At 37.8% G+C, this 26953-nt stretch overlaps 2 long non-coding RNA genes across 4 annotated transcripts in view; one reads left to right on the forward strand and one right to left on the reverse strand.

Annotated features, from left to right (window-relative positions):
- Nucleotides 1-1076: 1076 nt before the first annotated feature.
- LOC143653591 (uncharacterized) lies at nt 1077-20447 on the forward strand. Of its 3 annotated transcripts, none has more exons than XR_013161386.1 (7): nt 1077-1185; nt 1288-1433; nt 1539-3973; nt 9158-9404; nt 11384-11493; nt 15944-16201; nt 18764-20396. It is a non-coding gene; the product is annotated as an uncharacterized LOC143653591 (long non-coding RNA). The 3 variants fall into 3 exon arrangements; XR_013161385.1 differs by adding an exon at nt 12834-12949 and having other exon boundaries at nt 1091-1433; nt 18764-20447; XR_013161384.1 differs by having other exon boundaries at nt 1091-1433; nt 18764-20403.
- LOC143653593 (uncharacterized) overlaps nt 11073-26953 on the reverse strand; it is a 30381-nt gene continuing 14500 nt past the window's right edge. The window contains exon 4 of the long non-coding RNA XR_013161388.1: nt 11073-11770. This is a non-coding gene — a long non-coding RNA (uncharacterized LOC143653593). The remainder of the gene's footprint in view (nt 11771-26953) is intronic.

Here is a 26953-nt window from a genome sequence, read left to right on the forward strand (position 1 = left end):
TGAAGCGTTAAGTCCTACGTCTTAGTCTTCCTTCTTAAAAGACATAAGAAATCCCTCCTTTGCTGAGTGGAACCCCAAAGTGAAGTTGCATGCACAATTTTAAAGATAATTTCTATTGTTACCAACAACTTCTAATTAGAATGTTTTTAGGGGCCAAAAGTTCATACATCATTCCCAAATATCATAGCCTGATGTAAATATTTTGTTATTTAAATAGAGATAGACAGCTTGACCCTTACACAAATGTAAACTCAAATTAAAATGTAGTTATACACATACCATGCTAGGTTTTATCTGCATGTAATAGTATACAAATTAATACAAAAATATATGGCAATGTAATTTTTAGTTCTCTTACTAAAATACCTATCTATTGAAGAATGAGACTCTTACAGATCTCTGAATTTTTTTCACTGGTGCTCTTACGAAACTAATATCTATTAGGTCCTTTCTACATGTTTATTTAATAAATATACATGGTCATTTTAGTAATGTCTTATGGCCATTCTTTCTAACAGTCTGGATGTTAATAACCACCTCGGAATGTCACTCCCTCCAAACGCCACCTGCCTAGATTACGTGCTAATTTTCTAATCGCTCTTCTTTGGGTCACCCACTCTCACATGTTCACGAAGATTTTAAGGTACTTACTCTGCCCCATATTTCCTACTCACATCTCTTTGAGCCCCCATGTCAACAAATCCCTTCAATTCCGGAAACAGTAAGACTAGCCTAAGTGAGGTAGACGGTCAATTGGTTTGTAACCTTTAGCTTTAAATATGTAACAAGCCACTCTAAAACTCGTTTTTGAAATAATACACATTTACTGTTGCTCGGCAGTCAGTGGTTCCAATATGGGTCAGGTAGGTGAAAGGTTTGGGAGGCCAAAGGGTGAGAAAGAAGGAAGGTAGACCCGGAAATTTAAAGCGGGCGGGTTTATTTTTGCACTCTCTGGCTGAGTTCACCAAGCCCAAAACGGAGGGAGGTGAGTCTGCGCCTGGGTAATGGGGTGGGCAGTTTTTAAGGAAGGGGGTCAGGTGGCGTTCGGAAGAGGCGGTTCTCCGGAAGTCAGGTGTCCGGAAGTCAGGTGTCCGGAAGGGGCGGTTCCAGAAGCCATGTTGGGAGGGACGACACAGTGACCGCAGCTCCAGTTGTAGTGCCCTTCCGCGTTCCTCTGGCCTAACAGTAGGCCGGTTATTGAATTGGGGGATCTTCCTTGCATGTTTGGGGTTGGGCTGGCACTGGGCTGCTCCAGCGCTCTCTGCCTTGTGCTCTCTGCTTCTCCAGATTGTTCACGGGTGGAAATAGGGCTCCGTGAAAGCCAGAGGCAGTATGCAAGAACCCCAGAGCTCTAGGCTCAGAAATGACCCAACTTCAACTCGCCGCATTCTCTGAGCCAAAGCAGGAGAAAGGACAGCTCCCAAAGTGGGAAGGTAAATTTCATTTCTTAACGTAAGGAGCTACAAAGTCACATAGCAAGGGAGGGGACAAGATACAGGGAGGGGAATAACTGAGTCCATTTTTTTTTTTTTTTACAGGCTCTCTACCACAAGATCTAAGAAAGAACCCTGCACCATTTCTATCTATTTGATAACAGTAATTTATAAAATGCCATGTCCATATTAAGAGAAAAAAATGCTTTGTGAATGATAAAGAATATATGTCTCATGCCAATAGTCAAAAACATATTTAATGGCACGATATTGATGAATTACTAACACAGTTGACTTAAAACCAGAGAAGTCTCTGTCATTTCTGTGGCAGAACTTATCAGGGCAGACTGCTGGGTCACCCTCATCTTCCCTCTCCTCCCCACACCTCAGGGCTCCTGCACCACAATTTAAACAGATTATCTCCAGTGATGCTTCGACTAAAGAGGTGAAAAGAGACTCCCTGAATGAAGGTTGAGTTAACAGTGAGCTCCCTTGAAACAGGGGTGGTTCCTGGAATCGGTATTATTAGTGGAAGAGGAGCTCGGCTGCAAGGGGGCCAGTTTTTCAGGACTGTCAGCAGTCGCTTCAAATAGAAAATTAGTCCACTTAAGTCTAAGGGTGATTTGCCTTTTTACTGCATGCTCGTTATCAAAGGAAAGTTTGGAATTTCTATTCTCTTGAATATGAAATAAGTGGCATTATTCTTTGTGTAACTGCAAAGGCAGGTTTCTTGGTTTGAAAGGGAAATTATGTGCTCACTCTACTCAGAGTGTCATGCTGGAAAAATAAAAACAAATAAAAATAAAATAATCCAGCTTAGATGTAATTCAATGAAATTTAAACATCTAGAACTTTATATTCAGAAAAATGTATTATCTGAATATGGGGGGGGCGCAATAAACATACTCATGCATACAGTGCCACAGAGAAGTTTGCAATACAAAGACACAAATTAAAGGTACTACCAAAGGAATAACCCCAATGACAAGAGAAATCATTTAAGAGTGTTAGAAAAGATTTGCAAGTTAACGGTGATCAAAAACTGAGCAAAATTTATTGTGCTCTACAAAGCAATAAAACAGAAAGAAATGAAGAAAGAAATGTACCATATTTCATGAAGTCTAAGATTAAAGTATTTTTCGTTTATCTACCTTTCCAAAATGTAAGTATGCCTCATAATTGAATCATGTCCCCACAAAAACGTGTCCAGGTCTTAACCTCTAGTCCTGTGTGTGCAAACTCGTTTGTGAATAAGATCTTCTAAGATCTTATTAAGATGAGGTCAGACTGAATCAAGGTGGACCTTAAAACAATATGACTGGTGTCCTTATAAACAGGAAATTTAGACATGCAGGAGACCATGTGAAGACAGAGAAGCAGTGATGTGGAAGAGTCGGGTAGGAAGGAGGCAGGAGGAGGCAAATAAATGTCCATGTGACAGAGGTGGAGATTGAATTATGGATAGCTGCCGCAAGCCACCAACAAAATGTTACAGATTTCTGAAGAAACAGGGCCTGCCAACACCCTAATTTTGGACATCTAGCCTCCAAAACCATGGAACAGTAATATTCCTGTCATTTAGGCCAACCAGTCTGCAGTACCTGTTGTAGTAACCCTGATAAACTAAGACCCTAAAGTGGGAGCATGGCAAACATTCCAGCATAGGTGAGAAAGAGCAGTGGGTTAGCTAGATGGAGGGGAAAGGAATGGATGGCCTAGGACTTCATACATGTTATAAAGACTGAGTGAAAAGGGAAAGTATCAGAAGGTCTGGATGAAAAAGGGACATGATCTGATGAACATTGTATTAGTATGACCATAGCTGCTATATTGAGAAACTTAAGAAAAATATTGACATCACTTATTCAGTTGCTACTGCATTAATTCAGAAGGGAGAAAAGAGCTTGAATGAGAGTGATAGTGCAAAAATCAGAGGAAAGTATACCTCTTTTGAAAGTATATTTTGAAGGTAGAGACCACAGGATTTGTTGATGGATTGGATATAAGATCTGAGATAAAGGATTCAGGTCAAATCTGAGGTTATGTTTCCCTGTACATGCAGAAGGGTGAAGTTGCCATTTAGTGAAATGGCAAGTAGTACAGAAGAGTAGCTTCTGTTGTAATTCTGAATGGGAAAGTTCAGAATTTCAGTTTTAGACGTACTAAATTTGAAATGTCTATGAGATATTTAACTGGATATGTTGTAGGCATTGGCTGTAGAAATCTCGGGTTTAGAGTAGAAGTTTGAGCTCATGATACAAACACTGGTGACATCAGTACAAAGATCATATTTAAGGTCCTGATAGTAGATGGAATCACCTCAGAAGGAACAGACAGAGAAACCTCAGGAAGGAACCTGGGTCACAGCAGCATTATAAGTCAGAGAGAAAAGGAGGAAACAGCACAAGAAACTAAGAAGAAATGGTCTTCTCAGAGGGGAGGCAAGCCAGAAGAGTGTAGAGATGACCTGGAGTACTGGAAGCCAAGTGAAGAAAGTGTTTGAAAGAGGAAGGAGTGATCAGCTGCATCTGATGTTGCTGGTAAGTAAGACAAGAACTGAGAAGATAAGGACTGAGAAAGTTAATTACAGGACTGCTAAAGCAGAAGGCATTGATGATCTCGCCCAGAGCAGTTTCAGAAGAGAGATGGGTTGATGAAAGCCCAACCAGCCCTCTTAAGAGAGATAGGAAGAGAAGCGTTTAAGATAGTACAGATAGACAGCCATTTGTAGGAGCTTCTCTCAAAAGGAGAGGAGACTGTGAGGCAATAGCTATAGAGGCAGTGACCTAAGAAAATGTCTTGCTTTTTTAAGAAATATGAGTGAAACAATAGCATGTCTGTCTTCCTAGAGGAAATAAATGATGAAAGAAAGAAAGTAGTCCATAAGAAAGTAGAAAATGTAAAGGAATGGCAATTAATGCGTAAGCGGAGAAGTTGACCTTTATGGTCAGCATGTAAAGGTTATAGATAACAGGAATGAATGTTGAATGTGTGGGCACAGATGTCTGTGGGCATATGGGAATGGCAATGGATACTTGTGGAAGTTCTTATGACCAGTCTTATGAAATAGGAAGCAACATATCTGCTGAGAGTGAAGATGGGTGTGTGTGTCTGTGAATTGTGTCATGGTCTACAATATAGTAAATGCATGTGTGATTGAAAAGAATATATATCCTCTAATATGATGTTTATATGTCTCTTATGGCAAACTTGCTAATTATGCTGGTATTATCACTTACATATTTACTCCTTTCATTTGTATCATTGCTTTGTATACCTGTGAAGTGGAAACAACAGTGCCAAATGAAAATACAGTTTTGATGAGTGAAGTCAATTTATATGTTGTGTAAAATATGTACAACTTAGGTTGCAGGCAAAATATATGACCTATCTCTCTTTCAGTTTTTGCCATTGAAATCAAGAGGAGCCCTCCTTGGTGAAGTGCAGCTTCCTTTTAGAAATCTGTTGTTAAGACTCTTGTGAGATAACGAGGACTCATCCTGGCTCTTAATTAGTGATCCCACCAGGCTAATTATAATTAAATGCATACTCCCCATCACTCTCAGGTTAAGTACATGGTTCATGAGATCAAACAGGAGGAGAAGCTTTATGAATGTTTCTCTCAAGCAGAGTCTGTGTCACCCATATAAATTTATTGCTGGGCAGAGATTGTTCCTGAAACACAATTATAGGTCAGGAAAGAATGAGTGGGCCAGCAGCTCAAGTTACAGTGTAGTGCCATGATTGACACATCAGGGTTCAACCTCCTGGTAGGAACCTATATTTTTATGGCTGTAGTCTGTGACTTCTGATTCCAGCTTTGTCTCCCTCATAAAATTATTTTACCCATGGTGATTGGGCGATTGATTTGTCACCGATGACCTTGTTCTTGGTATGAGGGTCTTAAGGCGAGGGAGGAGGTTCCCCAATTCAAGAAATGCTTTTTGCAAAGATTAACAGGGTCCTTTCTCTAGGCTTGAAACTTCAGAGAACTTTCCTATCCTTGGCCCAGATTTGTTTGAGAACCAGATATTGGAGAGGAGAAAGGCATGTGGCTGGAAATGTTTTTTTCTTTGTATGTGGGAAGAAGAGAAGAGCAAGAGAGGGTTCCTTTCCTGACAGTGAGGTTATACTTAAAATCTCTGCTATGTCCATGTGACAATTATAAGAAAAGGAATGATTCAAGAAAATGACAGCCTTAATCCAATAAAACAGAAGGGAAATTGGATCAAGGCCTCATTTTATAATCTTATATCAAAAGCATGAATGAGAAGTGTTCTGGATTTTCTAATAAGACTCTGATTTTCTGGGTGCTGGTCCAATAGGTAGCATATACTACACCCTTACCCCATCCCAAAGTGACCCAGACCTTATCTGTTTATATAACATTCTTGCTTTTTAACAAGGAGCTGGGTTTCTATTTACTCAAAGCATACATGATGATGCATAAGAGCCTTAGACAGAGATGGATAGGCCAGAATTCAAATCTGCCTCAGAGTCTTGGCACCATGTAATAACTTTCAATAACTCTAAAATGTATCAAACAGGGTTAGATTCAAGGCCAACAAAAGGCTGAATGTAAGGACTGCATAGCTATTGTACATACTAAGTGGAATTAACAACTGTGAGGATGTCTCAAATGTTGTCAATTTAGTCCTTTTATGCCCCATATAAATGTAATCGTGGTCAAATTCCATGAAACTTTATAGAACATTCTTGCTAGATGCTTCTGCCATATTTTTGTGGCACCCCAATTAGTTCCAATAGCATTACTTTAATTTCCTCACACATTGATTTTCTAATGACTCTAGAAAAATTCTAGAAGTAACGATCATTAAAAATATCTCTGACTGAGGACTTTCAGCTTCCACTCCAACATGTAAAGTACTTACAAAGCCTCACTCCCATCCTTACGATAAGAAGAAAGCTGAAAAAAATGAGAACTAAAGACCTTACTTGGATGCATCAGAGAACTGAAATCCAACAGGACAAACCCCCAAGATCTGTAGCGACAGGAGGATACAGAGTCCCAACTGAGATGTGCTTACCTGGTAGATAAGCCATTAACTGGTAGGAACACTTAAATGATCATTTTGACAAACTGCTAGAGACTGTGTGCACACTACGGTGAAAGGGAGAAGCTCCTAGGGGCTGAAGTCTTTAGGGAACCCACACACTTTCATTGGTTTTACCTCCAGGGAACCCACCAAGTTCCTCACAGTGAAGTACCAAGTTAGATCATCTCATGGTTCTGGTAGGAGAGAAGAAAAGTAGTCATTTTGAAATATGTCCAGAGTGTCTCAATAGCAAAGTCCTATTTAGAAAAGCACTTAGGAAAGGACAGGTAAGCCAGGATTCAGAAATCTTTAACACAGCCTTATCTCATGTGGGATATGATGGTTTGGAACTGTGTAGCCCAGACAAGCATGTTCTTAACCTTAATCCATCCCTGTGGATGTAAACCCATTGTTAAGGAGGACCTTCTAATGAGGTTACTTCACTTAAGGTGTGATCTGCTTCAATCAGGATGGGTCTTAATCCTATTACTGGATCCTTTATAAGATAATGAAATTCAAACACAGAGAGAGAGCCATGGAAACTGAAAGCTGAAAGTCAGCAGATCCTGGTAGTGAGGGGAGAGATGAGCAGACACCTCCATGTGTCTTGCCGTGCCGTGAACTAGGGACCAGAGATCACCAGCAGCCAGGCCCAGCATACCACAGTCTTTGAGGAGAAGACAGCACGTTGATAAGGCCTTGATTTGGGCTCTTCCTTAAACTCAACCCTGTAAGCAAAGAAATTCCCATTGTTTAAGTCAATTCACTTCATGGTATTTATTTTGACAGCAAGGACACTAAAACAGTGAGACACTGCACAGCCCTAGAGGAACTTAAAGAGACATGAAAAGTAGACGTAATATGAGGTCCTTGTTGGGGTCCTGGGAGAGAAAAAGGACATTGGATTACAAAAACAAATCAACCATAAAATCCAGATAATGTATAGATTTTAGTTAATAACAATGTATCAGTATTGGTTCACTAATTGTGACAAACACACCACTTTAATGTCAGATGTTAAAAACGGGAATCTGGGTACGGGGTATAGAGGAACTCTCTGCCCTAACTTTCTAGTTTTTCCATAGATCTAAAACTGTCCTTAATAATTAAGTTTAGAAATAAGCCCCTAATTTGTCTCAAGGCCAAGTTAGGAGAATAACCTATTTTATCTCAGAGACTTGGAGTTATCAGGTTCATGGAAAGTTTCAGAAATGGATTTTGAGATGCTCTTTCTAACTATAAAGGTGTATTGTTACTGCCTTCATTGTCATTGCATCTCCTTTCTTTCCAAGGAGTATTGGGGCAGGTGACCTTGAATCTGCCACTTGCTAGGAGCTTAACCTTGATCAACACACCTCATTTCACAGCTATTATTTGAGAAATATATTTTCTACTCCACTTGCTGTGAGGGTAGAAAAGAAGTAAAGTATGTAATGAGCAAAAACAACAGAATCTGTCTTTGAAATCTCTCTAATTGCTATCTTCTTTGAACCTCTAGTTAGAATGATCTAGAAGCTATAGGATAACACATTGCTTTATAATATCATTCAAATCATGGTAGGCCCACACGATGATAAAAGGTTATATTTCCAGCACTTCAGCATAAATGCACAAGGTTCCATTGTCCTATGGGTCCCAGCTTCTGGATGCCCCAGGCCACCTGAGTGTACTCAAATAATAAATGAGGGCAAACCTCACATTAGTTTCTGCTTCCGGCGTGTTGTGGCAGGCCAGATGGCAAACTGTGCCCTTAGACACATTGAAATTCTCCAACCCCAGGACTTAATCAGCCCAGGCCTTATATCTAGAATGCTCCCTCCTACAGACCAGCCATCAAATTAATGCCCAGAGCTCCATTCCAATTTCCATTCTTCTGTGTTTTTTTCCTGAATACTGAGCCAAATGTGCTCTCTCCAGTCTCTGAATTTCCATAAAACTCATAGATTTTCCATGAATCAGCCCTAATGGCTTGTCCTTAATTTTTATTTTCTTTCTTTATCCACACTTTCATTTCTCCCAGCTTAGGTAACTCCTTAGAGGACAAGACGGTTTGTACTTCTACACATTTGAATCCATCACAGGGTCTAGCTCATAAGAGACATGGAGTTTTCTAAGGATGTTATTTTAAATGGAACATCACTACCTTAAACTTACAGCTGTGTGGGTGAAGAATATGTAAATGAATCTAGGCATTATCTGAAACTGGAAATATCAGGCCTGTGAATTTCACATATCAATACCAGCCCTGCCCTCAATTCTTGCTCCAATAATCATCATATCATGATGCATTTTTTAAAATCTCTACCTGCTAAGCACTTTTGGCATATGAATAACCAAAAGTCTTTCCTGTATGCCTTTTATCACGATATATGATTTTGATTTTTTGCATGAGAGAAATCATATGCCATAACGTGTCACAAAATCATTTTAATATACAAGTTCAGGAAGGATAGAGAAAGTGATATTTTACCTGTTGCCTCGAGTCTCTGAAATATGATAAATGAAGGACATGTTAAGTTAGATTAAAGTTATAACAAAATGGGAAAAAATGGGGAGCAAAGCAGTAGCATTAAAGGACTGGAACTTGGAAATCAGCCTTCATTAGAATGACAATCTGAAATTTTTGTTGTTGTTGAAGTACAAAAAACATCATATTTGCATTTGCAGCTTGCAGTGTTATTGAAATGAAACCAGATGTTACATTCATGCTAAAAGCTGTGAAGACTTCCTAACATCACCAGTGCATTAGCAAACAAAGTAAAACAAACCTTATGATAACGCTGGACTTAGTGGCCAACGAAAGTGAACCATAAATCTCAAATCACGCAGAAAAATGATAGGAGAGAAAACTGTTACTGGTATTTAACTGACGAAATCTATTTTGTCTCATAATCATAGGATGGATCAAATAGAGGTAAGGCTCTAAGGAGATATTTCCGCATATTCACTAAAACAATGCAAGTAGGGTTGTTGTTTTGTGTGTGCTTGATTGGTTGTTTCTTTTCCCATATGGCTGGAGAATGGGCAGTTGTTGAAAAGGCCTGGGACTTTAGCTGAACCCCTTAGGGAAATTCTAATTAAAGAATGTATCCCATGAACAGACTTGCAACCATTCAAATACCATCTGAGTGTACTTGGAGCAGAGCAGCTTTGTGGGAAATGTCTGGACTTTGGTACTGGAACTCAGTTCAAATTCTGGTTCTAGATGTAATAGGTAATGGTGTTCTCTTTCTCAAAATGGAAATAACAGTTCTTTTTATAGGGTAGGGTGGCAGTGTGTGAACATGATTCATTGTATGAAGTGTGTCATGGTGCCTGACACACAATAGACACTACATGTTAGCTATTATTTCTTTATTTCCTGTAAAATTTTTTACCAAAGAAAGAATTGTAAGAAAACCAAATCATCTGGAAAAGAGATGTAAATGTAAAATACACTTTCACTGGCCCCCAAACTTCTCTGAGTGCTCCCTGGCTGCTTTCTGGAAATGCCTCCTTGGAGCAAGGGCGCCCTCCAGGGACCAAAGTTGTGCTGTGTTCTTTTGTGGCGAGCTGCCCCTTTTTGAGTGCATGGTATAATTGGAAATATTTAGTAGTGCTGCACCACGATATCGAAGATCAAGCAAACCAGTGCTATAGTATTCAAGCTAGGACCACCTCTCCCCGTAAGATAGATCCATGAAGCTGGGAAAGCTGCCTGAGAGGCAAAGTTGCTGACAACTGTCATGCTCCATCAGAAACCCCTTCTCCCTTGCAGGCTCATCGCGTTTGACTCTCTCTTCTGTTAGGAGTTGTTCTTCTGGATACTCCTTAATCTCTAGTTCAAATAGACACTTATATGGCTATCATATAGTTTTCTACTGATAAATAAAGGATTTATTTTAAATCCCTATTTTGATGATCCACACCAAAAATATGACTGTCATAGAGCTTTATGTAACTAACAATATGAGACTCTCAGAATTAAATAAAGCAGTACAAAGTTTGTTATTTTTCTTTCTCCCTATTCATCAGTCGACTTTGTATCTATAACATAGAATATGTTACAAATATCAATGGAATATTTTATGACCATAATGAAATTAAATAAATAAATGAATAAAAAAGGACAATTTCATAAATCAAAAAAAAGAAACAAAAATCTACTTAAAACCCAAAGCTAACAAATTTGATCTTAACCATTAAAGAGAAAGTAAAATACATTGAGTTTAGGATTCTAACCTGGAATATGAGTAGGCTACTCTGGATCTATCTTTCACATCTCTACTATTTCCTCATATATTTTTCTATCCACACTGAAAATTTCCATGACCTTATATAGCCGATCACTAATTTGACAGGAATTCATTTTATTTCTATTATTAAATCTTTTTATTGATTTCAGACCTGTAAATTTATATTTGTAAATAACAGGGGCTCTTATTTTTGCTTTCTAATTTTACTATTTTCAAAGAATATCATTATATTTTGTGAATGAAATACTCTCTGTGATGTCTCTATGGAATATTCTCTGTGATGTCTCTGCAGATTCTTACTAGAACTGTTTAAATTTCCAGCTGTGTTTTTTTTTTTTTCTTAATTCCTTTGTGTCCTTCAGTCACATGTCTGCTTTGTTCAGTTTTGGTTCTTCTCTTTCATTTGTTTTTCTCAAATATTAATTGATCCTTGATTGGTTCCTTCACTAATCACATACCATCTGATTATATCATCTAAAATTCTTCAACATTACTTACAGTCTGCCACTCATACTTTGCCCTATTTTTAACATAGTTGTGCACTTTTTCTTTTTCTAATTACTTTTTTGTAATCCAGTGGGATTTGGGGAGAGAGCAAGTTGAAACTCTATGCTTGGTTCAACAGTTTGGTCCAGAATTTTGTTTTCTTTTCCTTTAGATGAAGTCAATCCTGTCTTGTGGCCTGGGGTTATTCCCAATTGCTTGGTGATTCCAGCCCATTGATCCAGTCTTCAGGTCTATCCAGTAACTGTTGGATTTTAGAGAAAAGTGAGTACCTACCTGTCCAGTTCTGTGGTTCCCAGATGAGACAAATGCATTTCTTTCTGGCCTCGATAAACACACATTAGACTGAGAGCTGAATAAATTCCTGTACAATCTGTTACTGCAGCAAGTTAGCTTCAGCTTGGATTGTTGTTTCACCTTCTTCATTCTGTGCAATTCACCAAGTAAAATGACACCCCAATTGTGCCTCTGTTCTTGTTTTATAAATACTAATATCTTCCTGATGATATGAAACGAATTGAAATGAATGATTCAGGTTTTCCTAGGGAAGAAAAGAATGACAATTTTCAATTACTGAGCTGCTTATCACAAAAGCAGTTTCGTTTGCCTGATGGCTTCATTGACTGGTGTCAGGATAATGGCAAGGAGACTGTTTTGCTAGTTTAACGTCACCCACAGAGCTAGACAAACTACTGCTTTTCACATCCCTTGCAAAAATAGTAACTATGAATTGTGCTGCTCAATCACAAACATCGAGCTGAAGAAAATAGGAAATGTGGCATTTGCAACTTAGGAAGCCTCTTCTCTTAGATTTCCAGTCGTTAGTTGGACTCAGTAACATTTACCAAATTCTTTGAAGTTTCCTGATTGACTGAATGTTTAGACATTTATACTTTAATAAAGTAAACTTTTAAAGAGGTTTGAGGCCATTGACTGAAATTTGCTGCATTGTTATAATCTAAAGTTGTGTTTCTGCTGCTCCACTTTAATACATTAAAAACTTAACTAAGAATTAACATTTTTGTAACAATGATCAGACATAATCATACACAGTTTTCTTCTACAATTTTCAGCGCTAATTCCAAGCCAGGCACTAACTGTTCTAGACATAATGGAATACAAAATGGTAACTTTTTTTTTTTTAGACTTGATCTATCCTTTGTGGGGTTAAGTTTCATATGAACAAACCCCAAGACTAGGGGCTCAGCCTATAGCTTTGGTTGTCCACATTGCTTTGAGAATATCAAGAATTCAACTTGGGGAAGTTGAATTCCTCCCCGTTCTCACCATTCCCCGAAGGGGGCTTTGCAGATACTTTTCCACTCACTGGGCAGGCTCCAGAAATCTAACTTGGGTCTCAGGAGGCAGGTGAGAATTTTTGCCACCGAGCCATACTTGTACCACCCACAAAATGGTAATTTTTTTTTTAGAACTGCACATTTATATTTTAAAACAAGGCCAGAGTTTGAGCTATAAGGGGTATAATAGTAGAAATTTTCTAGGGAAGTAGATTTGTAAAAAACCTTGAACGCAAGGCTAAGGAATATAGATAAAGAAGGAGCCATTGCGGAGAGTGATGTTTTAGAAACGTCATTTATTCACAGTCTGAATGATGTGCCTTTACTGGAAGAGACCAGAAGAAAAGGAGCAGAAATACATCCACCTCTGTGAGTACAGGACTTTATTCATGAGCAGGAAAGGGAAGAGCACAAAGATAGAGGTAATATAGTCTTGCAGCTAATACTAGCCCAAAATAGAAACGGATTGTTTTAGTTTGCTAAAGCTGCTGAAATGCAATATACCAGAAATGGACTGGCTTTTAATAATGGGGACATATTAGCTTACAAGTTTACAGTTCTGAGGCCATGAAAATGCCCAAATCAAGGCATTGTCAGATGACACCTGAATTTCTCTGTCAGATGACACAGCACGTGGCGTCTGCTGGTCCTTCTCTCCAGGGTTTCATGGCATTCAGCTTCTGGCTGCTTCATCTGTGCTTCTTTTTCTGAGCTCTGTCTTGCTTTCTCAACATCTCCCTGTGTGCTTTTCTGAATTTTATGTCTTACATAGGATTCCAGTAAGAGGATTAAGACCCACCTGAGGCATGGCTTAACTGAAATAACCTAACCGAAAAGTCTTGCCTACAATAGGTCTACACAGACAGGGAATAGATTAGCTTTAGAAACATGATCTTTCTGAGAGTCCATAACAGCTTCAAATCATCACACCGATGATGGGCTGTGGTTTCTAATCATGGCAATTCATTTGACACAGCTTCTGGGAAGACATTTTATATTGGAACTTTGGCCACCAAATTTGTCAGTAGATCCTCCCCCTTCAATACTGAAAGCTGCTTTCTATGTAATAGAATGGGAAGGTTGTATCAATATGGCAATTTCTTTCACAAGAGACCCTGCATGATTATAGTGTGGTAGTTACATGCACTCTTCAGAGTGTCCTCATACCTCAGTTTCTGTTCTCGCTCTGCCACTCTGCGTCATCTGACTTTAGTTGTTTAATCTATCCAGATCTAGTTTTTTCAATTCTGAAAGGAAGACATGAATATTGACATCATAGAATTGTTTTTAAATACAAGAGAATAACGTACACTTGGGTTAGATGGTTGCAAAAATTAATGGTTAAAAATATTAGACCTTATTATATGGACAAATACTTTTCAAAATTATTTCATGGAGCTCCATTTTCAATTGAGCTCATACAGAATTGTAATATATAACAGATTAAATTAAAACTTAGTATTTATTTATTTGGTAAGGTCAGATATATGACATTTTTTCTCATTGTTAAGTAAATTATTAAGGATTAGGATCAATGTCAACTCATATACTCTCTAATATATTAACATTTGGTGTAGTCCAATTGATTGCATGATGTTCTTTATTGGATTATTTAAAAATAAATACTCATAAACAAATTGAGTGAAATTCCAATAACATGCTTTCAGAGTCCTAGAAGCATCTCTGAAAAATCCCAGGTTTCCTTGAACACTGTCGTTCTTCTTTTTTTTTTTTTTAATAAACAACAAAGAGGTAGTCCAACACCCCACCACCACCACCATCACTCTCATTTTGCAAATGGGAAACACCCTGGGAAGAAAGAAATGACTTGCTCAAATTGACACAGCAACTTAGTGGAAAGGCTCAGCCTTGTTCCACTTTGTTCGTGAGAACACACACCAAGCAGCCTAGCAGACCTTATGGCGACTAAGGCACACTCCTTGGAGCAGCGCTTCCTCTGGATCTTCAGCTTTGCTTGGGCCCTTTCAGTTGCTGTTGTCCCCATTTCACTTTTCTTAGTGAAGCTGTGGAGGAGACTATGAACGATGCAAGCAAAACCCACAAAAAGAGCAACTCCCATAGGGTAGGGTTTTCTCTACTGTGTTCACTGCTGAATTGCCAAAGCCTAAAAGACAGTCTGACTCAGTACTAAGCTCTTATGGTTGTGGAATGAATGTCTGTTTTGCAGACCAGGATTAGGTGGATATTATTTCAATAAAAATAATAATGATGTTAATAATGGAGTTAGTAATCAACTAAGGTTTTTAATCTGTTGGGAAATGTTCTAAGCATTTTAAATGTAATAACCTGTTTAATAATCCCAGCAGACCCAATGCATAGGTACTATCATTATCTCCATTTTAGAGGTGAGAAACTTAAGGAATGTAAACTTTAAGTCATTTAAATAATTTTCTGAAGTTCCACAGCAAGTGTGTAGTAGAGCCAGAATGTGAGCTAAAGAACTGGGCTATAGAGTTTGCTTCCAAAGTCACTAGAAAATGGCTATGAGATAAAGTCAGGAGTGTCATTTTCCTTCTGTGAGTTTTCTGTTAAGTTACAGGATGGACAATAAAGATGTTTTATATAAATATTAGAAACAGAGGAAGCCTATCCCCAGGTTAAGATGCTGGTCTCTCTTGCCATCAATCCAGGACAGAGTCTTGAAAAGTTTATCAGGATTGGTCCCAGTCCTTGACCAGAGAAGATATGAAGTGTATGATTACCTGGCTGTGGGGGTTTTAAATATCACAATTTCTTTGATATCTCTCCCTCTGAGAGGTGGAGCTTAACTCCACTCAACTTGAGTGTGGACTGGACTTGGTGACCCACATTTCATGAATAGAATATAACAGAACGAATGCCATGTCACTTATGAGGTTATTTTTTTCCCCTTTTCAAACCACTTTTGTATACACTATTCAGAGTTATTATTTACAGTCACAGTATCGTGCTTCTGTCACCACCATTCATTACTAAGATGCGTCATCACCCCAAACAGAAACTCTGTACCCAAAATTACTCTCCATTCCTCACTCTTCCTAGCCCCTGGTAACCTCTAATCTCCTGTCCGTATCTAAAATTTGCTCATATGAGTGCAATAATTTATTTGTCCCTATGTGCCTTGCTTGTTTCACTCCAGCATAATGTTTCCAAGGTTTATCCATGTTGCAGCACATATTAGAACTTCATTCTTTTTTATAGCTGAGTAATATTCTATTCTATGTATATACATATGTTCTTTATCCATTTATCTATTAATGGTTACATGATTTGTTTCCACCTTATGAATAATGCTGCTATGGACGCTGGTGCACAGGAGTCTCTTTAAGCGCTGTTTTCAATTTCTTTGGGTATATACCTACATTTTATGAAAAGACTCTGGCCTATATCTTGGGTTCTTTCTATCTCTCTCTTAGATCATTCCCTTTGGGGGACACATGTTGCCTGTTTTAAGCAGCATTACGGAGAGGCCACATGACAAGGAACTGAGGTATGGGACCAACAGCCAAGAAGGAAGCGAGGCCTGCCTGTAACTACCTGAGTGACCTTGGAAGCAGATCCTCTAGCCTGAGACAAATGCAGGCCTGGCCAACAGCTTGCCTATGACCTTGTAGATGACCTTGAACCAGAACCACCCAACTGAGCTGCCTTTGGATTCCTGACCCACAGAAGTGGTAAGATAATGAAGTTTTGTTATTTTAAGATGCTAAGTTTGGGGGTAATTTGTACACATCTATAGATAATTAATACTAACAAATTATCTGGAGAAGCAAATGTGTAGCAGGAATTGAAATAAGACAGCATCATTGGAGATATTTATTCTTCTAGTGCTGGATGTTTGGTCTTTATAGCAAAGTATGTAGATTCACCTTTTAGAAGGGGACCTTATTGGGCCACAGTTACATAAAGACCTCTAATAGAAGTCTTTACATATGCCTCATACAGAGTTTGATATGGACAAATAAGGAACATTTCCACTACATTTGCTCTACTTATTGAAAACTCAGAGGCCTAAACTGCACCCATCTTAGCAATTGTTTTCCCATTGTGCCATTAATAAAGGAAGAAGTACTTGCTTACTTGGCAGAAGACTAATTGATAGGGGGAAAAGAAATAAACAAGTTTGAATTTGTAATTCTATTGTGATAAAATGGCTTAATGCTAAAATTACATTGTGGAGCTGGGTCATATAATTTCTTACGGAGACTTTTTCGTGTATATTGCACATTAACATGCATTTGTATGTGCATTTTAATTTGATGAATGGTGACACCTTCCCATTCAGAATGCCAAGTAGTGGCTGACAGAGAGCTCAAGAGGGACTGAAACAAAGCGAAAGGAAAAAAGTTCATATAAAATATTTGGTCCCCCATCAGAACATTCTGGGGCTATATCCAGAAACTCTTTATACGACACCCAAATTAGGATCTCCCCCAAAACCCTATGTTAGGCATTATGCATTCTGTGCATGCAGTTATGGGGAGGTATGTATAAATACATTTAAATCTTAGAAACACCATATTCCAAAGTTACTAACAAATTTAGGTCCTTGGCGATGGGAACAGAAAAATGAGAAATTTTTTTGGATGATTCCATTGACATGTAATAATACTGGGTTAGACTAGAGTGAAAGTAATAATACGTATGAAAGTGAAACATAGTTGTGATCAGAACGTTTTTGAAAGTAAAGTTAACAGATATGCTTATTGGTTAGATGTGAAATGTGAGACTAATAGATAAACCAAGATTGACTAAGGTCTTGGCCTGAGGGAGGGGCAATTGGTAGTGTTATTAACTGTGATTGAGGACACTAGTATATTAACACGTCATATGGCAATAGTCAATAGTAAATCAGAAGTTCTGTTAACTTGAACTTCCTGTTTGCACGCAAGTATAGATGTCAAGATAACTGTTAGAGCTGCAAGCCTGTATTTCAGGAAAGAAGTTGGCATGAAGATATAAATTTGTGTATCCTTTTATAGATAGTTTTGGTAGCCAGCTTCCAAGATAGCACCAATGGATTCCCACTTCCTAGAATTCATGAACTTGTTTGGTCGTCATCCTCATTTTATCAGGGTTGGTCTGGGTGACTGTTATAATATAGCAAAAATGATGGTATATCACTTTTGAGATTAACAAAATAAACTGTGGCTTCTTTCTTATTCTCCCATGGATTACTTAACTTGGGGGAAAACATCAAATAAGTCATAAGGACACTCAGACAACCTGAAGAGTGACCCATGTGGTAAGGGACTGAGGCTTCTCCCATATGAGTGAGTAATCTTGGAATCAAATCCTTTAGCACGGATCAAGCCTTCAAATGATTTCCTCTGCAGTCAAGGGTTTAATGCATCCTCATGTGAGTCCTTGACTCAAAATCACCCGGATAAGCTGCCCCTGATTTCTGACCCTCAGAAAAGTTTGAAATATTAAATATTTGTGTTTTCAGATGGCCTGTTTCTTATTCAATAATAGATAATTTACTCAGATTTTGGTGCCAAAAATTAGGTGTTGCCATAACAAATACTTAAAAATGTAGGAGTAGGTTTGTAATAAAGAAGTGAGTGGAAGCTGGAAGGACTTTGAAAGGGATTAGAAAAAGCTTGCAGATCCTTGAGGAAATTTTGTAAAGGCACCATGACCCTTAAGGAGGTTGCTGTTGAAAGGGAGGCATATCTTTTTGGAAATTGGAGAAAAGTACAACCTTGCTATGTAGTGGCAGAAAGCTTAGCAATACTGTTGCTTGCATTAATGAGGGCAGTAGAAAATGTACCCAATGAATGAGGTGATATAGAGATTCCCAGCTAGTGTTAAAGGTGTCTCTTGTTCTTTATAGTGAAATGTGAAATGAGAGAGATAAATTAAAAGGACTGCTAAGTGAGAAAGAATTGACACGTCATGGTTTTGAAATTCTTCAAGTTATCCAGAGGGAAAATTATGCTCAAATTAAGAAATGGCTTCTTGGCTAAGACCAAACCAAGACACTCCTAGAAAAATATAGTCTAAAAATAAAACCAGAGGCGCGATAGTGAAATCTTTTGTTTAGACTTCAGAGAGAACAAAAGTGGTGCATCAGAATACTATTTAGTCAGACAAAGAGTCCTCTAAGAAGTGCAAGTGTTTAGCTCATAGATGCTCTTAAACAATAAAGCTTCTAAGAAGCTGACTCAGCAGAAGTCCAAAGTAGAAAAGAGCTTATCTCAAAAAAGTTTTTATGTGTGTTTTTTGTCTAATAGCATGAACCCCGACAAGAATCACAAGAAACTTATGAAGATTTTAAGATATAAAAGGAACACTGCCCGCTTGGATTGAATAGGACAGAGATAACATAAAATGAAGAGGAGCCTTTGGACTCTCAAACTACTAAAGCAAAAAGCAGGCTAAAAGCATGACTCAGATGTGAGCACATACTACCATCTATGAGAAAAGAAAAGATAACTCATGGGTAGATCCAAAAGCCTGAAGTTACAAACTATGGGGGGTTATTCCCAGATCCTGAGTCCTAATTGAGGAACTTTCAATATGGACCCAGCTGTATTTCACAATTGTTATAGACCTATGGAATCCTGTATGCCTCCCATTTTCTATCGGTTTGAACATAGATGTCTGTAGCAGATACCCTATGCTTGTCCAAGTAATAGATTTTGGGTGTTTGACAGGGGGCAGGGGGTGGGGAGGAGAAATACATCACTTTATTATTTTTTTTTCATCACTTTAGTTTTACAAGTTGGCTTTGAGATTGAAAAATATTATCCCTGAGAAGCTGTACTTAAGGAATTAGTTTTGAATAAATGCATCCATTCTTGGGTCTGATCCCCACCTTCTGGTCTTCTCACATAATGTGTCCAGGTTGTTCCATGTGAAGGATAGACTTGATGCATGCTACTTCCAAGGTTATGTTATGTGACAGTGGCTTCTGCCTTGTTTCCCTTGGAATCCTCACTATGGGGAAAGCTAGCTGCCACGTTATGAGGATGCTCAAGTGGCACTGTGGAGTGGTTCTCATTTTGAGGAACTTAGGCTTTCTTCCATTAGCCTGGCAGAAACTGAGGCTTCCGTCCAGTAGCTACGTGAGTAAATCGTCTTGCAAAAAGATGCTCTAACTTACTCAAGATGACTTCAGTTACAGCTGACAGCAAATCTGTGAGAGACTCTGAACAAAATCCATCTATCTAAGCCACTGCTGAATTCTTGATCCTCAGAAACCATATGAGTGAATAAATATTTGTTGTTTTAAGATGCTAAACTTGAGGTGATATGACATGCCACAATAAATAACAAACACAATGGCCTTTAAAGTCATTGGTGTGGGGAGATTTCGTGGAGAGTGAATGTAGGTTTCAGAGAACTGATACCTGAATATCTTGTTTGCTTAGATATCAGGAGATGGATAGATATAGTTATGTGACCTTGGAAACTTGCTGGCATTTAATTTCCCAATCCATCAAAAGGAGATAAGAATAGTTTACAGTGATGTGGGTGAAAATGAATGAGATATCATTCATAATATGTACAATGTAGTGCCTGTAACATAACACTCTCAACTGGAATTACTTTCCTTCTCATTTAGACCCAACATATAATAATTTTAGGCTTGCGTTCTTATTAACAAGGCAGGCTCTTAGAAGCTTGGCTGAGTATCATGAAGTGAGTAAAGTTTTCAGAATTATTTCTACATTAGGTTGGCTGTGCTCTTTTTAGATATATTCTTTTCTGTTTAAATTGATGCATTTCAAAATCTACTTATCCAAAGTCCATGAAAGAATCTCATTAGAATATGCATTCTAAATTTTTGGAATTATATGTAAGAAATATTTCTGGGGAAGGGGCATACTGAGGATTTATCCACATGAAATTTTTAAGTATTACCTTCAGTATTATTTGCACTTAATGTTACTTGTTTGACTGTTGAGAAATTTTTCTTCAATGTTCCTTTCATGATATATAATCCTGACAATTTTTTTTTAAAAAGCAATGAGAAGAAATTAAAAGGTATCTATTCAAAGCAGATGGGTAGAAAATGTATTTTCCTCAGAAATTATTTAATATCATGTTTAGAAATACTGTATGGCTGAAATTTGAGATTTGTCATCAGGCATTTGACAATTTACATCCTTATCTGCCAGTCAAATGCTTCAAAAAGACTTAATGATATTGCATGCCAGACCATACTGGCAAAATTAGGTTCTTCTTGATGGGAACAGAAAGCAAGCAAATTATTTATTGTCATTCGAATCTCTTAGAATTTTAGGATGAAGATTTTATAAAACTATTTGTTATATTGTGAAATACGCATCATGGGTGGTTCATCAATTCCAATTTAGATTATGCTAGTTATCTTTTTTAAAAAGTGGGTCCAAAAACACCTTTTAAAATTCTTTTTATACAAGCTTGCACTAATATGGAAATGTGACCTTGTTGTATAAGATTTTGAGTCTTAAATGGAGAATGTGTCCAACTATGCAATATGGCATATTTTTAGTGCCAATGTGAATATTAGAGAATCACTTTATATTACCCTTTTTTTACCTGTTGCTTTTCTAATGCATTCTCCTCTAATCTTTGCTGGTTTTTCAAGGATGTGGACCAGCAATGAAGATCATTCACTTTTTGCTTCCTTAAATATATACATTTCATTGCTAGAATAAGATAAAGAATGAGGGAAGAAAATAAGTATTTGTTGAGTATTTACTGTATATACTAGGTCCAGTTCCCTGAAAACAGTCTCTGGGATGAAGACTTACGTGCAGGATGTTCCTTAAATATTTCCCACAAATATGCACGGAAGGGGAGTAGGAAACAAGAGGGGGCAGAGTGAGAGGTTAAACTGTGAAATTGTTGTAGCTGCAGCAATCTGGAGGTGGGTTAGTTTTTCCTATTTGCCTCCATGCCTTTCTGTTGAACCAACTGTTGGATGAAGACTGGCCCCAAAGAGGGAAGTGTAAGCCTGTAAGCCAGTAGAGTGCTGGAACCGTTCTGTACTGGTTCAAGGGAGTCGATTGCTAAAATATCCAAGAACTTGCCAGCAGGTTGTTCATCTGTTGACATGCGTATGATATTGGGTATAAACATGGACGAGGCGGTTTTCTTTAGCCGAAGGTAATTCCCAAAGTGATACTCAGTAGTGAGCGATTAGCATCCAGAAATCCCAATGGATGTGGGAATGAGATTATCACTCCTGAAGGGAGAGATTTGGACAATGCACCATGATATACACCAGTCCACACTGCGAATACAGATCCACTTGCTTTGTGAAGTGTACTGCACCTGGGAAATGTTCCTCCAGAATTCCAGTTGTTATCTTATCTTGGAATACTTAGAAAATGAAGATTGCTTTGACTAGCTGCAGCCCCTGCTTGAAGCCACAGATTATCAGCTTCCTTCTTTCCTTTTTGGCTATCCCTAGCACCTGACTAGCACCTCTGCTGGTCTAAATGCATACCTGGTGGGGTGAGTATTATCCTCATAACTGAGAATTCTTTTCAGATCATAGTTCCAACACTTTTTCTGTTTACCTTCAAAAGTGAGTAAGGGAGTGCCAAAAGACTCCCAGATGGATTAGTTGGGTACTGAATGTATTCATCCCTATCCCATCAATCCTGTTACCTATTCATGATCAGGGTTAATTAACCATGGTGGAATGTTGATCCTTTTCTTTATCTACTGGGCTCTTGACCCAAAGAACCTAACATGAGTATGTGGCAGCCAGAAAATAATATTAAAAAGGGATTCTAATTATGCCCTCTGGATGTAGAATTATCTTTCAGGGAACAATAAACTCTAAACCTTCAAAGTCTAATATGATAGAGAAGGGAACTACAAATATCCTGTGTAGGTTATTAGGAGTGATGGTAATCACGACTACTTCTACAACCAGACCCTTAGTTCCCAGACTCATGCATTCCACCTAATGGAAACCACACATGCTGCCACCTCCAAGCTGATACCACAGCTGTATCTTCAGAAGGCCAATCCCTTGTTGTATCATGGCTTTAGCCTTAGGGTAGTATCACATGGACAAAATGCTCATGGTCATGTGCCCACTGATGCATCTCATTTACTGTGAAGTAGGTCCTGTCATGTGTTGTGATGTTATGCAGGATTCTATGTTGATACATTGAACCTTCATTATATCCTTGGATAGTGTGCTAGAATAGCAAACCCATATATGGAAAGTATGTTGAATATAATCAGGATGAATAGCTGTCTATTCATCTTGACTGCCTTCTAAGGTAAAAGGAATACAGTATAATAAACTTTTTATCAAGTCATCTGGTCTCCTGAGAGATAGCTAATTAATGGTTACCTAACAATGGTTAACAGGGGTGTAGTGTTGGCTTGTGTTGTGGCAGATTGGATAACTAGCAGGAGCAGTAGCTTATCACTCTTAGTAAGTGGGAGCATATGTTGTTGAAAACATGCATAACTTCCATCCTTAACGCGATGGCTGCTCCATATAAGAGCTCTTTGTACTAAGAATGGGATAGTGGATGACAGATGCTGACTGATACCAAAATGCTAAGTTACACTGACTAGTTGGTAATTCAGTACTTACTCCATTGTGGATGTTTTCTTGTGGACAATTATATGCAATATGATATCTTCATACTTTGGGCCCACTTCCAAAGGTGCATCCATTTGCCTCTTTGACACATCTCTTTGTCTTTAGTCTTCATATCTGTCTTCTAGGCCCATGAAAAGCCAGCCAGCCATTTGCTATTGTTCCTGAATCCATTTGAGTTCTTATTTTGGACTACTTCCCTTTCCACACAAAGTAGATGCCAAGATGTTTGAAGCTTTTCCCATTAAAAGGGTTTCCTCTTGTCATTTTCTTTCTGAACCTGCCCTGAGAGGAGCTGTAGTACAACAGCAGCCTATTTTTGGCTTACTCCACATGCTGGGATGACCCATAAAAAAACTTGGCCTTTTCCTTCTCTGTCAGCTTGTAATAAGAAATTCCCTCATGTGGCCACAGGAGTGAGCAGGAGAGGCACCAGTACAATATTAGTAAATGATATGGAGGTCTGGGATGATTATGCAGCTTATATGTACTATACCTCCTTACTTATGCTCCATCTAGATGTACCACTTCAAACTTACAATGAATTGCTATTGAATTTATCCAATATATGGCTTCAGACTTTTGCCAGAACCCAGATTTTGATGCAAACCCATTGCCACATGGCCAAATAATGTATATGGTCAGGCATTTTACAGGATGTCATAGCAGGCAACCTCTGTTTGTCAAATAGTGTGAAGATAGTTTTTCATTGAAAATAAGAGCCTCAGTGTGGATTCCTAGGTTCCTAATTGTGATTTTCTTATTGGGAAATTTTATACATGGCACCTTTACTACCACAGATACCTCTGATAGCAGAGTATTTTCCAAATAATATGACCCAAGTAAGATAACTGAACTCCAGCTCTTCTGTGCTCTGTATCCTAATCAAACCTGGGAGCCTTTCATGTTACTTGGTATCATGTGTCAGCTTGGTTGGGTGGTGGTGCCTAGTTATCTGGTGGGGCAGGCACTGGCTTGTTTGTTGCTATGGCAACATTTCATGGAATTACGTCATGATCACGTTGGCTGCATCCAACATACAGGGAGTGTCTTCTGTAATTAGTGACACTTAATGTAATCCCCAGAAGGCTTTTAAGGAGGATTCAGAAGAGACAATCACTCTTCCTGCTTTAGCCAGCCAGCCTCTCTTGAGAGTTCATTGAAGACCTTCATTGGAACTGCCAGCTCATGGCCTGCCCTATAGACCTTGGACTCTACATCCCCACACTTATGTGAGATACTTTTTATAAATTTTATATATACAGATATCTCCTGCTGATTCTGTTTCTCTAGAGAACCCTAGTTAATGCATTTGGTAAATAAGTTGGTGTGGAATCCAGAGCCTCTAGAATTTGCAAAGGCCATCAAAACATTGTGCATCTTTATCCCATTGGTGATAAGGGTGAGATGATGTATTATATTATTTATCTAAGAAGAGATATCCCAACGTACCCAAACCTCTGGACCTTTAAAACCTTCACTGACATGCTCCTGAAATATCTCTAGTTTATCTGTGACCATATGTGATCCACAGAGGTCTCTAATGTACTTATCACTTTTTGCTCATCTTTTCTAATCAAGATGATGCCATCAATGTAGTGGGTCATTGGGATATTCTGCAGAATGTAATCAGAGCCAGTGCCCTTCAGGGTATCTTATGATGTCTGGGAGACTTTGTATTCTCTTGGGACTAGCTTGCAATATATACTGTTTCCACATCTATGTGAAATGCTTCTGAACCTCCTTCCTGAGGTGGATGGAAATTTGATGCCCTTGCTGCATCGATGGTTGCATATCATGACCTTGTAACCATGTTCATCAGCTCTAGCAAAATATCAGTCCTGGCAAGTTAACTGCAATTGGGCTACTATTTGGTTGTGTTTAGAGGATCACATCATCATGCAACACAGTCCATCTGTTTTTTTGAGTCAGAATGGTGAGTTAAATGGGATTATAGTGGTGACCCTCATTTATGCTGTAAGGTTAGCACTAAGAATGCACTAAACTAAGTGTGTTATATTGTATTTTAAACTATTTATTTTAATATTACTTTACATTTACAGAACAATTACAAAATAGTATAAAAGAGTTTCCATATACAATTCACCTAGCTAACATAACGATCTTGCTATAGCCAGGCCACATTTGTAAAAGCTAAGAAATTAGCACCGGTATATTGCTATTTACTAAACTACAGACTTTATTCAGATTTTGCCATATTTTCTGATAATATCCTTTTTTTTCCTGTCGTAGGAGACAATACAGCATACCACATTGAATTAATGTAAAAAATAAATGAACAATCAAACAATAAAATAAATAAATATGACATAACTAAAATTGTTTCGAAAAAGAAGAAGAAATCTGGAAGTTTCACACGACTTTATTTCAAGACTTACAACAAAGTTATAGTTAACAAGACAGTATATATTTTTTATGGACATATGGAACACAATAGAGAATATAAAAGAAATAGACTCATGCATATATGTTCAATTGAATTTCAGCATAGGTTCCAAGGTTATATGATGGAGAACAGATAATCTTCTCAAAAAATTATATTGAAACAATTGGACAGCAAATCGTGAAATATGAACCTTAACCATTATATCACATTATATACAAAAGTTGAAATAGATCATGGATCTAAATATAAGAGCTAAAATTATGTGACTTCTAGAAGAAAACATAGGAGATAATATCTGTGATGTTGGTTAGGCAAAGATTTCTTAGGACTCAAAAGGCACAAATTATAAAAGAAAAAGATGACAAAGTAAACTTTGTCATAATTAAAAGTTGGCTCTTTGAAAGATTCTCTTAAGTGAATAAGAAGTCAAGCCAAAGAGTAAGATAAAATATTTGAAAACAAACATATGATAAAAGACTTTATGAGGAATATATAAAGAAGTCTCATAATTTATAAAGGGAAAACATATAGCCCAGTTTAAAAATGAACAAAAGATTTGAACAAATATTTAACCAGAGGAGATAAATGGATGGCAAAAAAAGGGCATGAAAAGATGCTCAACATTAATTAGTGTTAAGGAAATACAAATTAAAACCATAAGAGATACATCCCTAATAGAATGGCTAAAATGTAAATGACTGACAAAAACAAATGCTGGCAAGAATGTGGAGCAACTCAAACTCCTATAGATTATTGGTAGAAATACAATCTGGCAAAATGACTTTGGAAAATAGTTTGACAATTCTTTATGAAGACATACGTATTACCCAGAAATTTTACCCCAAGAAAGGAAAATCTGCATCCACAGAAAACCCATACTGAAATGTTTATAGGATGATAGTTTTTTTTTTTTATCAGTAACTCAAAAGCAGAAACAACCCAAATGACTCATCATTTGGTTAGTGGATAAACAAATTGTTAACTGCAGTAAAAAATAAAGGACTGCTAATATATGTGTCAACGTGATAAATCTCTAAAGTCTTATATTAAAGAATACATACTGTATGATCCCAATTAGATGACATTCTGTAAAAGGCCAAGCTATTGTTACAGACATCATAGTTATCAACTAGGAGTGTGGGAGGAATTGACTGCAAAAGAATAAGGAAGAACTTTCTGAAATGATGTAAATATTCTCTAGTTCTTAAATATTTGTCAAAAATTCAACAAATTGATCATTAAAACGGGTGTATTTTACTATGCAAATTATACCACAGTAAGCCCAACTTAAAAAAAAGAAAAGTGTGCAGTTCTCTTTGTTGGTCAGGTCTTTAAGCCTTAAAAGAAAGCATAATTGGTCTTAGGATAGTAATAGTCAAAACAAAGAAAAGCAGATTGATCAAAAGCACTCATTCACTCTGCCTTGTCTGCATCCCTGGCCTTCTCTCCATCTTCTGG

The sequence above is a fragment of the Tamandua tetradactyla genome, chromosome 13 (assembly GCF_023851605.1).
Source record: "Tamandua tetradactyla isolate mTamTet1 chromosome 13, mTamTet1.pri, whole genome shotgun sequence".
Taxonomy (NCBI): Eukaryota; Metazoa; Chordata; class Mammalia; order Pilosa; family Myrmecophagidae; genus Tamandua; species Tamandua tetradactyla.